The sequence below is a fragment of the Chanodichthys erythropterus genome, chromosome 17, assembly GCF_024489055.1.
Source record: "Chanodichthys erythropterus isolate Z2021 chromosome 17, ASM2448905v1, whole genome shotgun sequence".
Classification (NCBI taxonomy): domain Eukaryota; kingdom Metazoa; phylum Chordata; class Actinopteri; order Cypriniformes; family Xenocyprididae; genus Chanodichthys; species Chanodichthys erythropterus.
The window spans coordinates 13,112,387-13,125,321 of record NC_090237.1 but is presented as its reverse complement, the minus strand read 5'-3'; the positions used below and the strand labels follow the sequence as shown (position 1 = coordinate 13,125,321).

The 12,935-nt window shown below is 36.5% G+C and overlaps 1 protein-coding gene across 18 annotated transcripts in view; it reads left to right on the top strand.

The window, feature by feature from the left end:
* The window catches only part of phldb1b (pleckstrin homology-like domain, family B, member 1b), a 93,286-nt gene that overhangs the window by 45,809 nt on the left and 34,542 nt on the right, over nucleotides 1–12,935 (top strand). The window lies entirely within an intron of this gene.

Genomic DNA, 12,935 nt, shown 5'->3' with positions numbered 1-12,935 from the left:
TATGGTTGCACGTGTGCACTAAATTTTTTTTGCAGCAATTACTTAATCCACAAGGTGGGAGCTGTGGCCTAGGGGCGTTGATTCACAAGGTGAATCAAAAACTGTATAAACATAACAGACCGGAATGCATGCAAGCTACAGCAACAATGGAAAAATACAAAGCTGTTTATATGGGTTGTAACTCATAGAGGTAATGCAATTTGTTGCATCCGTATGCGTCAAACGCCTGTGTATGCGTACGGGTCAAGTGATGTATACTTTGCAAGGCTGTGCCTTCGACTTTGCATATATGTGTAAAAAACCTAAGTATACTTTAGGTAGGCTTTAGGTGATAAATTAAGCCAGTCATAGTAAAGTTCATATATATATATATATTATATATTCTTATATAATATATCATATATTCATTTATTTTGCTGAAAATGTTTGGTTGCCAAAATTTCAGCGCAAGACTAATTTTGAGGAAGAGTTAGTCACTGGATTTTGTTGCATAACGTCTTTGAATGATACTCAGAATTACAAATTACAGTTATCTGCTGACACAATCAAAATGTCTCATTGGGGTAACTCTAATTAAACATCACTGTTTTGGTCAATGGTTTCTGTCTTCTAAATCTCTAAATCATATATATATATATATATATATATATATATATATATATATATATATATATATATATATATATATATATATATATATATATATATATATATATATATATATATTGTATAACCTCTTTGAATGATACTCAGAATTACAAATTACAGTTATCTGCATATGACATATTATTTTTAGTTCACACAAAATCAGATGCATCTAAACAGCAAGAAAAGGGTTTTCTTAAAGACTTATTTTGAATATGCTTTTATGTTCAGTATAAATACGCTGTTAATGAGCTCTATGAAGGCCACCACTTAGCAAACTGTAAGCATCTAAATGATTTTTTTTTCCAAGAAAAAAAAAATTCATGTGTGTCTCAAAACTAAACTGAGTTTGTAAGTGTGTGTGTATTATTTTTTCTTCATATTTTTTGCATGTACAGCTGAGTGAATGCAAGCCAGTCCAGTCTGCAGTGCATAATTTATCATCCCTAAATTGCCACAAGGCTCCAGAGGCACACATGGTTACCTTAGATACAGCCTTGGCACACACACTTGGCATATAACGTCAGTCACTAGAAAACCGTTCTGTCAGTCAGCTCGAGTACCATACTGATGCCAGCCCTGCTAAAGATGACCTCGTTTTTTTTTTACTGAGTGCTCCCACGATGACATCACATTTCCATTACTCTATAAAACTAACATTTGCTGCACAGTAAAAGCAGACATATGTCATTGAGGATGCACACTGTTTTCGAGGGAAATTTATTTACTGAGACACGAATGGATTTTTTAAGGGGACATATCATGAAATAGGTTATTATATTATATTACATATTTTATATAAAGGAGAATTTATTATGATTTTTATTGATGCAACGCAATCCTTGCTGACATATTTTAAAGGTGCCCTAGAATTAAATATTGAATTTATATTGACATACACTGAGTTTCAAACTCCATTGTTTCCTCCTTCTTATATAAATCTCATTTGTTTAAAAGACCTCCGAAGAACAGGCGAGTCTCAACATAACACCAACTGTTACGTAACAGTCGGGGTGTACGCCCCCAATATTTGCATATGCCAGCCCATGTTCAAGGCATTAGACAAGGGCAGAACGTCTGGATCTGCACAGCTGAATCCTCAGACTAGGTAAGCAAGCAAGAACAATAGTGAAAAATGGCAGATGGAGCAATAATAACTGACATGATCCATGATAACATGATATTTTTTGTGATATTTGTAAATTGTCTTTCTAAATGTTTCATTAGCATGTTGCTAATGTACTGTTAAATGTGGTTAAAGTTACCATCGTTTCTTACTGTATTCACAGAGACAAGAGAGCCGACGCTATTTTAATTTTTAAACACTTGCAGTCTGTATAATTCATAAACATTCTTTATAAATCTCTCCAACAGTGTGTAATGTTAGCTTTAGCCACGGAGCACTATCAAACTCATTCAGAATCAAATGTAAACATCCAAATAAATACTATACTCACATGATCCGACGCATGCATGCAGCATGGATGACAAACTTCTATTAAAGATCCATTTTGAGGGTTATATTAGCTGTGTAAACTGTGTTTATGCTGTTTAAGGCAAGCGCGAGCTCCGGGATCTATACAACATATATATTGGTGCATAGTTAAAGATTCCCCTAAAATAGGCAGTTAAAAAAATGAATAAAAAAAATCTATGGGGTATTTTGAGCTGAAACTTCACAGACACATTCAGGGGACACCTTAGACTTATATTACATCTTTTAAAAATAAGTTCTAGGGCACCTTTAATTATCCAAAGAAAGAAAACATTATGATGTAACCCCTTTAAATGAACTGAAATGGTTGTAGGTTTATTTTTCTTGAATGTAATGAGGGATGTAGACAGATTGATTGTAAGCTGTTCTACTATGAAGACATAACCACCTCCACATTGTTGGGAGGGCAGGGGACACAAGGTCTGTATGACAAGCACCTTTCCCACTGCTCTCATGGATTAGCAAACACTAAATATATCAACTTTCACTGGCCGCATTATGCAAAAACTTAACTGTGTGTGTTTGTAGCAGTTAAACAGGGAAGAAGAGACAAGTATCTATTGTAATGCATTAACCCGGCATGCAACTGTGTTTTGACGCAGTAAATTGCAATTAGAATCTTTTTGATGAAGATGAAAGCAGTATCCTCTGACACAGCAAGACGCATATGAGCTCCCTTTGGAGTATTTAGTTGATGGTGCAACGTGTGTGCCTTCTGTGTTCTTGCAGTTCAGTGTAAAGTGAGTTATCTGCTCTGGGACGGATTAATGGGGATTCTTCTCACAACAAGAGAGATAGAGTGAGAAAGAGAGAGTATTTGGGTAAAAGAGACAGTTAACTGACTTTCTGTGGTTCTGATTATCTGGGTCAGTGCAGACTTTACTCATTCTGACTCGGCTCTTGTAATCAAGACAGTGAAGAACAAGATTGTGTGGTCTTAGCAACAACACATTTAGTTATATAAAGCAATATTTAAGGATTCCCAGAATGGTCTGTTCGACTCTGTAATCCTTCAAGACACTGCCATTGATACTAGAGTTTGATACTTACATGAAGGGTTTTGGTTAGATGTTTTTTTTCCTATGCTGTCCATCACCGTTAGCGCTTGTCTTCCATGATTTAGATTAATAAAAACTTTATTAGTGGTGCAAGTATCACTATTACCGTTGTTCCCTGTTTATCATTAGCGATTTGAATAAACTCCAAACAAGTATTAAACTTCATTGCATTGATCGTCCCACATGTTTGTGCTACTAACACAACTTCAAATTGCACAATTTGTTGAGGAGAGTGAACACACTTACGATTTGTGCCTGGTGGAGGAAAAAAAGTGAAGTCTCCATATCTACAGACCAAAATATCATAGCTATCATAAAGCCAACATTCTGCTTCCCAAAACACTTAGCAACACTCTATAGCAACTGCTCACGACGCACTAAACCATTTCAGAACACCTTAGCAACCACTTAGCAACTACCCAGGACACACTAACACCATGTCTACACCGGACGTGACAGTTGTCGCGTCTCGCCGCAACAGCTTGAGGCTGTCTACACTAAACACAACAAAGCGACCGTTGCAAATCCATTTGTTCATGTCAGAAGTTGCGCGAGTGTTTGAAATACGTCAAAAATAGAACGTGGCATCGGTTTACTTCGGGGAATTTGTCGTGTCGCATCACGCCACACCGCATACAGTGTAGACAGCATCACTGATTATAATGGGTTCTATTCACTTTTGTCGCGCCGCTTGTGTCTGTTTTAAAACTACTCAGAACACCTTAGTAACACCCTAGAAACAACCAAGAGCATCTTGGCAACACCCTAGTGATCACCCCATACAACTTAGCAACCGCTTAACAACATCCTAGCAATCATCTAGAACACGCTAAAACCAGAAATGCAAACAGTGACTAATAAAATAAGTATTTTTATTTGTAAAAACATTTCAGAAATAATTTTCATTGTTTGTTTTTTAGGATTAAACTTTGTAGATTTTATGATAAATAGTACCCTATGCAATATTACTGTAAATTAACATAAAAAAACATAAAAATGCTACAGTAAAAACCTGTTAGTGGTTGACTAAGTCTTAACACATATGGTTAACAATGTAGATAGTTTAACATCACATTATATGTAATTTTACTGTAAAGTACTGTCAAATTCATGGTTTTTAGGAGTAAAACTATGATTTTTGGATAGGGTTTTTTATATATATATAAATGTGTGGGATAAAATTCAAATTTTTCTTATCCCCTTGTGCAGAGACCCTCCTCTCCCTCTGTAATGGTGTTTCAGAGAAAAGCATTGAGCTATTACTGTTCAAAAGCATGCCAGGGGATTCACACAAGAGTCCGTTAGTTCTGTCCTCTGCTGCCTCTCGGTTATCTAAGCTTGGCCATGAAGCTACACAGGGAGTCAAACCGATAAACCTGATGAGGACGTTGACCGCAGGCTGCTCTATATCCTCACCTTTTTAATGCATTTGTACAGATAACAGTCAAGGTCTAATATTAAACATTATTTATGTCTTGTTCTTTTTCCAGGTATCTAAAGGCCCTTAGAGAGGGTCTGTTTTCTGTCTTCACAGAGGATAATGTATCTCTCCTGTGAATTATATGCCACTATTCTGTACAGTAGTAGAGTAAAATGCTCAAGATTTTATCTTAGCTTATTTGGCCACAAATACAACACAAGAACGAGTACATAATGACAGAATTTTCATCATTGGTTGAGCTGTTCCTTCAAGAATAAAACTTAAATTATATACTGTATGCTAATTTAGAACGTTTGGTTCGTCTTAGGCCTGATGACGAAAAATAAGACACAGGCTGCACATTGCTGTTTGTTTAGTCTAGGAACAGAGCTTTTAACAGCTTCTGTCAGATCTGAGAACCAAGTTCATGGTTGTTTATGCTTTTTTAGGCTATATGACATTTCCTCACAACCTTATTTAGTTTCTCAAATACTGTGTTTATTTATGGAGTTATTGATGAGCCAAATACTAATATAGAGCTCTCTATTGCATTTTTTTGGACTCTGGATACTTCATTTGGAGGGTGAAGCAAGGTCCCCATGTTTCACAGCTGTGTACATCTAGACATTTTTTCTATTCCAAAAATGTAAGCTGTTTTACTTCAAACTCTGTGTGAAATTCTAGGTACATCTGGTCTTGTTGACTTAGTTTGTGGTGAAGTGCTGTCTTTCAGACATTAAATATGAAAGCAGTTGTTTATGTTGTTTGAAATATCACATATTGAGATATATACTTTAAGTGTCATCCCAGGATGTTTACTAGAGGGATTAATGCTACTGTGCTTGGTTTAGTCTGTAGTCTGTGTTTGAGAAAAAGAGAGAGTAAGGGTAATGACTTCTTTAAAGGTGAAGTACAAATTTACTTGATGTAAAAAAAAAACAAACAAAAAAAAACATCCTAGATTAAAGTTGGCATGAAATGAAAGTTCATCCTATTTTTTTTTCCGGATGGAACTCGTAATGTTTAATCAAATTGTCCTTCCTGTGAAGACGTCAGACTTCTCTCTAGTAATGTATGCAGGACTTCTCCATTTATTTAGCCCACTTAAGCCGAGTTCAGACTGCACGATTTTCAAAGTAGTCGGGTCACTGTTCTTTTCACACTGCATGACTATCTTGGCCAGCATTCAGTCGCTGCTGTGTTCATACTGCACGATGGATCGGCGACAGAAGGTTTCACACTGCATGACTTTACAATGGTAAGAATCGCTAACAACTCTGTCTGGCACGCGAACTACGTTTCACAACCAAACCCATGCGAGATGTGACAAGGAAACAACGCGATATCACGCGTGCAAGACCGGAGTTATGATTATTATTATTAAAAACGGTAGCCCGCAAGAAGCTTGCAATACGAACTGCCTGTGCGCTGATTTGCATCGAAAACAAGAAAAAGAAAAGAAGAATATGGAGGAGGAAATGGTTGGGGAGACTGTGGATTGTGTGTTCTGTAACCAGAGTTGGAGGTAAATAAATAACTTTTCAATGTGCTGCTGTTGCGGATGGTCAAGCAAATGTTTGTGCTTTGTTTCTGTTTGATAGAATTGTAATGTTTATGTGAATGAAGCCATGCTTGCTGATATTGTGGTCTATAACTCCTCCCCGAACTCCCCGCTGCTATGTATCTTGCTCTCTCATTGGCTGTCGGTCATCGCCGATGTAGTTTTCAGTCAGAACACTTTTCACATTGCAGGATTTTGAATCGGCGACAGCTCCAGATATTTAGCATGCCAAATATCTCACGGGCGTCAGCGACTCGTCGGCGATTCTCTCAGATCGCGTCTTTGCTCATTCACACTGCGTGATTGTCACTCACGTGAACGAGCACCGATTTGCCTGTGATTTCGGGCATTTGTCGGCGATTTCTCAAAACCTGTCGGCGAGCCAAAATCGGGGCTAAAATCGTGCAGTCTGAACTCGGCTTTATACACCGCTGAGAAATATTGACTTGACCAATGGCTTTAGTTTGGGGCGGGACTATCCGTTTGTTCAACCAATGGCAGACCGGGTGAGTATTCAGAAAACCTGTTTGAAAACAATTCTTTTTTTTTTTTTGCAGTTCCACTTGGTTCCACAAGAGGCACAGAAAATACACATTTCAACTCAAAAATACATATTTTTTTAGAAAAATAGAGAATAAAAAGTATTTTTTTTTATGTTTATAGTTTAAAATGTGGAAAATAATATCTAATATATTTATTTTTTTTATATTTAAAAATTATATTTTATTTGAATTTTATTTAATGGAAAATATGTGCAAATAGGCATGTGACAGTGCTGGGAGATCGCAATTTCATGCTATAAAATCTCTTGGATGTTTGTTTTGGATACCCAGAACGGAAGCGATTGAAGTTTGTCTGGTTTAAGGTATTCAAACAATCCAGGCCCGTCACAGCAGTAAGAGCGGCTCCCGCTATGACCCTGTCACACATTTAGAGACAGAAAGAGGTCAGGAAAGAGGCTCCGACATGGCAGGGGGTTTGAGAGACTCTGAAAAAGGACTTGATGAGCTGTACATTTGTGTGTGTCATTTCAGACTGAGGGAAGACAGTGGAATGTAAGAGCTGGGATCAGAAGGCAAAGCCAGTGTCTCCTGAGCTGTTGATGGTCGATGTGTGGTTGGAACGCATAAAAATGAATGAGTGGAAATAAGAGAGCTGGAATGTTTCTCCAAATACCATCTCTTCATATTTTGTTTGGGGTTCCGATGTTGCTAATAACCATCTGTGTTCAATACCATTTCGCTTTTGATACGTTCACACCACATCTGTTCTAGGCTACATGCAATTGAGAGCATTCTGAAAGACTGCTTATGTGTGTGTTATCAACATGTCAATTTATTATAAGCAACACAAGACTTTAATAACCAATGACATTTACAGCTGGAGAAACTGGACTGTTTTTCTACTGTTTAGTATCAATCACTATCTAACTCAGCCAGTTAAGATCTACATTTCACCTTTGATAATCTATGAATATGGTCCCTGGAGCATAGGTTTTATCAGCTGACAATTTTCAATGCACTTTTAAGAGTGCAAGTTGCAACTATTATTAACAATAATGGAAAGATGAGGCTTATATGTTACAATATCAACCCGTTTGGACTGTTTTCTGTTTTGCACCATTTCCTGCCAGTCTGTCATCATAGTTATGCATTCACAAGCTTGCAATTCGTTTCGATATCAGTTATTTTGGATATACCGGATATTTTAGGTAGGTACAGAACATGGAAAATTTTCTCTCTAATAAAAAAAATCTCTCTAATGCTGTAAAATATACATGGGAATCACTACATTAATATTGAAAGTTAAAATGAACTGATTTGCATACAAACTTAAATTACACTTAAGAAAATGTTTATAATAATTACAATAGGCCTACTAACTTTAAAATTATTTCTACTCCAATTCGTGTTTTGAAATATAAACCTTTAAATGGTGGCTATCAACTTGACAGATTTATTCAAGCAAGCATTATTTAGGCTATTGAAGAACATTAAAAATTATAATTAATATGTCATATGGTGCATATTTAGCTAAATGCTCCTCTCTAGAGTTCATTTTTCTAGCTGACTAACGAGTTTATGGTCACTGAATATATTTGTTGTGAGGTAGTGACGTTACGTGACATTGGTTTATGCTGTTTATTAAAGTATTTCTGTGTTTGAAACACTGACTGAGCGATAACATGAGACATGATACGAATTATGTTAAGTTGTACTGTATCTTTTAACATACCTTCAGATGTTCATTCATGTTTATTTTGCGCTGTAACTGGTATTAAAGCAGATGAGAGGATGGCGCTGCCGCTTCTCTTGAACTGAGGCGCTATAGCGATCTGTCACGCCACATTAAAGAGCACATTATTTATGGGTTTTTAAGTAAAATGGGCTGAATTTGAAATATGAGACTTTGTTTCATGTCAAAAGCAACAAAGCACAAAGCTTATTGCGATTTATTTGGATGGTTACATATCCTTGCGCTTTTTTAAGTGGGTATACGGAAATCCTTGACCTTTGCTAGTGGGTATACGGCGTATACCTGCATATCACGTAAACTACATGTACACCACTGGTTGATTTACTTGTAAAATAATTTATGAGTTTCAATTTACGAAGGTAAAATGCAAAAGTATGTTTTAGATAAATATATTTAGATTATACAATAAATTATATTCATTATATAAAAAGATTATTTATTTATTATTAATTAATTATTAGATGTACATTATTGATATATTGTGACACTGGCTTTGAACAATGGCAAAGATATTAGACAATAAAGAGCAATAAATTGAAACATTTTAGAAAGGAAGTCCAGAGCTTTTATAATTTAATTTGATGCAATAAGAAAATATGATATGTCAGCACCGATAGCCTCGTGGGCAGCACGCCGACATTTAGCACTGTTGCACTTTGGGCGACCAGAGTTCGAATCCCAGATCGCAGACCTTTCGCGATCCCGTCCCCCTCTCTCTCTCTCTCCCACTTTGCTTTCTGTCCTATTAAGTCCTATAAAGGCAGAAAAAAACAGAAAATATGATATTATATTAAATTATATAATTGAAATTTGAATGTCATGCCAGTGTGTAGGGTGATCACGTAAAGCTCATTTGAACAACCCTTTTTTTCTTTTCTTTTTTTTTTTTTTACTGAATTTTAGTAGAAAATCCAGTTTGGCTTGTTGTGTGAACGTAAACTTTGACGTTTTCCCCAAATGGACACATCTGAGTGAGAACATTGCCTTCAAGACACACGTTCACCAAAAACTCATAGCATAGCTTGGAGATTTGTAAACAGAGGGCTACAGTATGTCTATTCATTGCTGTCATCTGGAAAGTATGAAGTGCTTAACGGTTATCCTACATACCGGTACAGTGGAAACCATCTATATTTTTCCATCTGGGTTTCAGCATGCAGCATTTGACTGAAGAGTAATTTTCACATTACTGGTACTTCTCCATCTGAGAGAATATCTGACCAGCACCCACGCGAACCATTTTGTGTAGTGAGCACTGACCCCTGAGTGGGTTTCAATGAATGCCGTTTAAACTTGTGATGACTGGGCCTCCCGCGTATGCTTCAAAGCCTTGATAGATAAAACAAGCCATCAGCTTCAGTGAACCTCTGTGATCATTGAATCATATCTTCATTAGCAGCCACCGGCTGAGAAATGAACAGTGACACAGATGTAGTGCGATTGCTTTATGTACCTACCGGCACACATTTTGAGAAAGCAGACCAGTGTGTGTGTGTGTGTGTGTTGGAGGCGGAGGGACTAGGGGCTTTATTTGTTCATCTGTCTCAGAGTGTGTGTGAGTTCTGGAGAGCTACTCAATGAGGATACATCTGAGAGAACCACAGGACTCTAACTAGTGTGCGACTTAACACGTCACAATGAGGGTGAGTGATTGGTTTTCATTGCATTCTTCTATCAAAGTTAGGTTTTAAAATTGTATTTAAGTCTAAATGTACCATAAAACTAGTGTTTGATTACTAATATTAGACTGGCATGTTCAGAGTGTGTTGCTCATATATGTATTTGTTATTATTCAGTCAAATGTGTTGTTACATGTTACTAGGGCTTAAACCTATTCCTTTATGTATGTATTAGTGCTCCTTTACAGCACAATTAAACAGCATATTGCTTTAGAAGTGTTCAGGTAGCCCCACTTTTGATTGGAAACACTCATCAAGCCTGGCTATAAACTCCAGGACCAGAGGCTCAGCAGGCCTGTATGGAAACAGATCAAATGATTACATTCCCTCCTACGGTTCCTTCAGCCTCTGTGTGTTTCAGAGCGCTTTTAAAACTCAGGGTGTGCCACCATGATCTTAAACTATTTCCTTCCCCTGGGGGACCTGCTAATGACAACTACAGAGGACCCTTTAAACTCATAAATGAGGGTCTGCTGTAGTCCTGGTCCAAACTGGGACTAAACGTCTCTTTTAGAAGGGAGAACCTCTGTGTTCAAGTTCTTGACAGTTTTAGACTGAAAAATGCATCATAAAATGGATGATGTTGCTCTTGGCTTTAGTGGAGTGGCGTGAAGTGGAGATAATTAGCTGTTATAGTATACAGCAATTATTGGTGCAAATTGTAGTTGACGAGAAGTTTTCTGTGATATCACCCCTTCAGTATTTAAAGGGTCTCTGGGATGTTAGAGTCAGAGGAATGAAAGCATGGGGGCTTTTCGTAATTCAGACGTGTAATTTTCTGGGTGAGACAAGACATGTTGATGCGATTCTGATAAGGGATTGAAAGTTCTCCTGTGTGAGGAGCCGTGGATTTTTGAAGCAATTTATGTCACAATTGATCAGTTTCAATTTTCTGGCTCGAATTTGTACATGTATATTCAGTATGGAAGCTTGTTTCCATCATGGAATAAAATAGAATAAAGGTAATTGCGATTTTTTTTTTTTTTTTTTATCTCTCACAATTCTGACTTTTTTTCTCGCAATTGCAATTTTGACTTTTTTATCAGAATTGTGTGATATAAACTCGCAATTCTGAGAAATAAATTCAGAATTGTGAGATAAAATGGCAATTATCTGTTAATTTTTTCTTTATTCCCTGGCAGAAGCAAGCTTCCATAGAAAAGAGCCATGGGAACATTCTGAACAGATTCTCTCCAGCCATGTTCCTCCTTTCAGTTTGATCTTGGAGATTTAGAAGGCTGATGATTACAGGTTGGGCTAATTAAGGGTTTGGAGAATACTCATCACAGTGCTCCACAAATCCCACTGCGCTCATCGAGTCTCTAGTGCACATCAAAGAGAGTACGCACAACCTGCTTGGATATCAGCCTGGCTCTTTTTGTTTATCTTCCTTTTCTGGTGTGGATTTAAACATGTGAAATTATTTTACCTCCTACAGCAAGGTTTCCCAGCTGGAGGTTTGTGATGGAGCGGCACTCAACAGATTGCGATTTCATGAAAATAAAATATGTATTTTTTTAAAAGTACACTTAGTCTCTTATGCTCATTAAGGCTGCATTTATCTTATCAAAAATAGAGTAAAAAAAAAATAATAATAATATTGTGAAATAGTACTGGAAATTAAAATAACAATTTTCTGTTTTATTATAATAAAAATTAAATTTATTCCTATTTATTTCTATGGAAAACGTGATATTTTTTCAGGATTTTATGATTAATACACAATAAAGTTATTTTTTGAAAATAGATTTATTTGAAATAGAAGTCTTTTGTAACATCATAAAGGTCTTTACTGTCACTTTTGATCAATTGAATGCATTCTTGCTTAATAAAAATATGAATTTCTTTCAGAAAAAAGCTAAACTTTTGAATGGTATTTTATAAAAGTAAAACAAAAAAAACATCTCCTACAACTATCACATGACCTCGAACAAATTGCAAACACATGAAGATGTACAATTTATATGCAGATTAGTATAGCAAAAAAATAATTAAATAATTAAGGTGCTGGAACAAAAGTTTGTAACCCCTGTCCTATAAATAATATACAGTTTATAGGCAGCCAAATATTCACATATTGATTGTCAGACAATCATTGAATGATCTGAAATGTATGCAAATTAATAATATTAATATTAATCATATTGATTAATAATAAAAATATATACATAGTAATAATGTGCATCTCATGTTTTTTGGTTAATACTGTAAATGCCATGTTGAAAAGCTGCGAAATTGAGCAAGAAACCACAATTGCATTAATAAATTGCATTTATTAGTACTTATAAAGCACATATTAATGCCTTATTCTTCGTGACCATATTCTACATCCCTTAATCCTACCAAATACCTGAACTTAACAACTACCTAACTATTAATAAGCAGCTATTAGGAGTTTATTAAAGTGTATTCTTTTCATTTATGTACCATACAGTCTGTGTTACTCAATCTAGGCCATATGGCATGGCCAAAGGTCACACTGAGAATGTGTCTTTAAGGTGGGCCTGACTGGCTTAAGAGGGCAGCTGTTACCACATTTAGACCCCCCAGGCTGACACGACATGAGTTCTGTGTAGTTGCAGAGATGTTTCGGTGTCTGCTGTAAGTGAGGGCCTGTTCTGACAAGCGCTATGCATTGAGTGTGTGCTGAAAACAGGGCCGCGTCCTCTTACTTGAGGACAGGGTCTGATAAGAGTCACTCCAGACAGTGGCGCTTCTGTTTATTTCCTCTTCTCTCTCTTTAGATTGGCATCAGTTGGATGCTGAGTGCCAGAGGCTGGCGCAGAGGAAATTAGATAACGTGAGGGCAATTTTTTGCCAC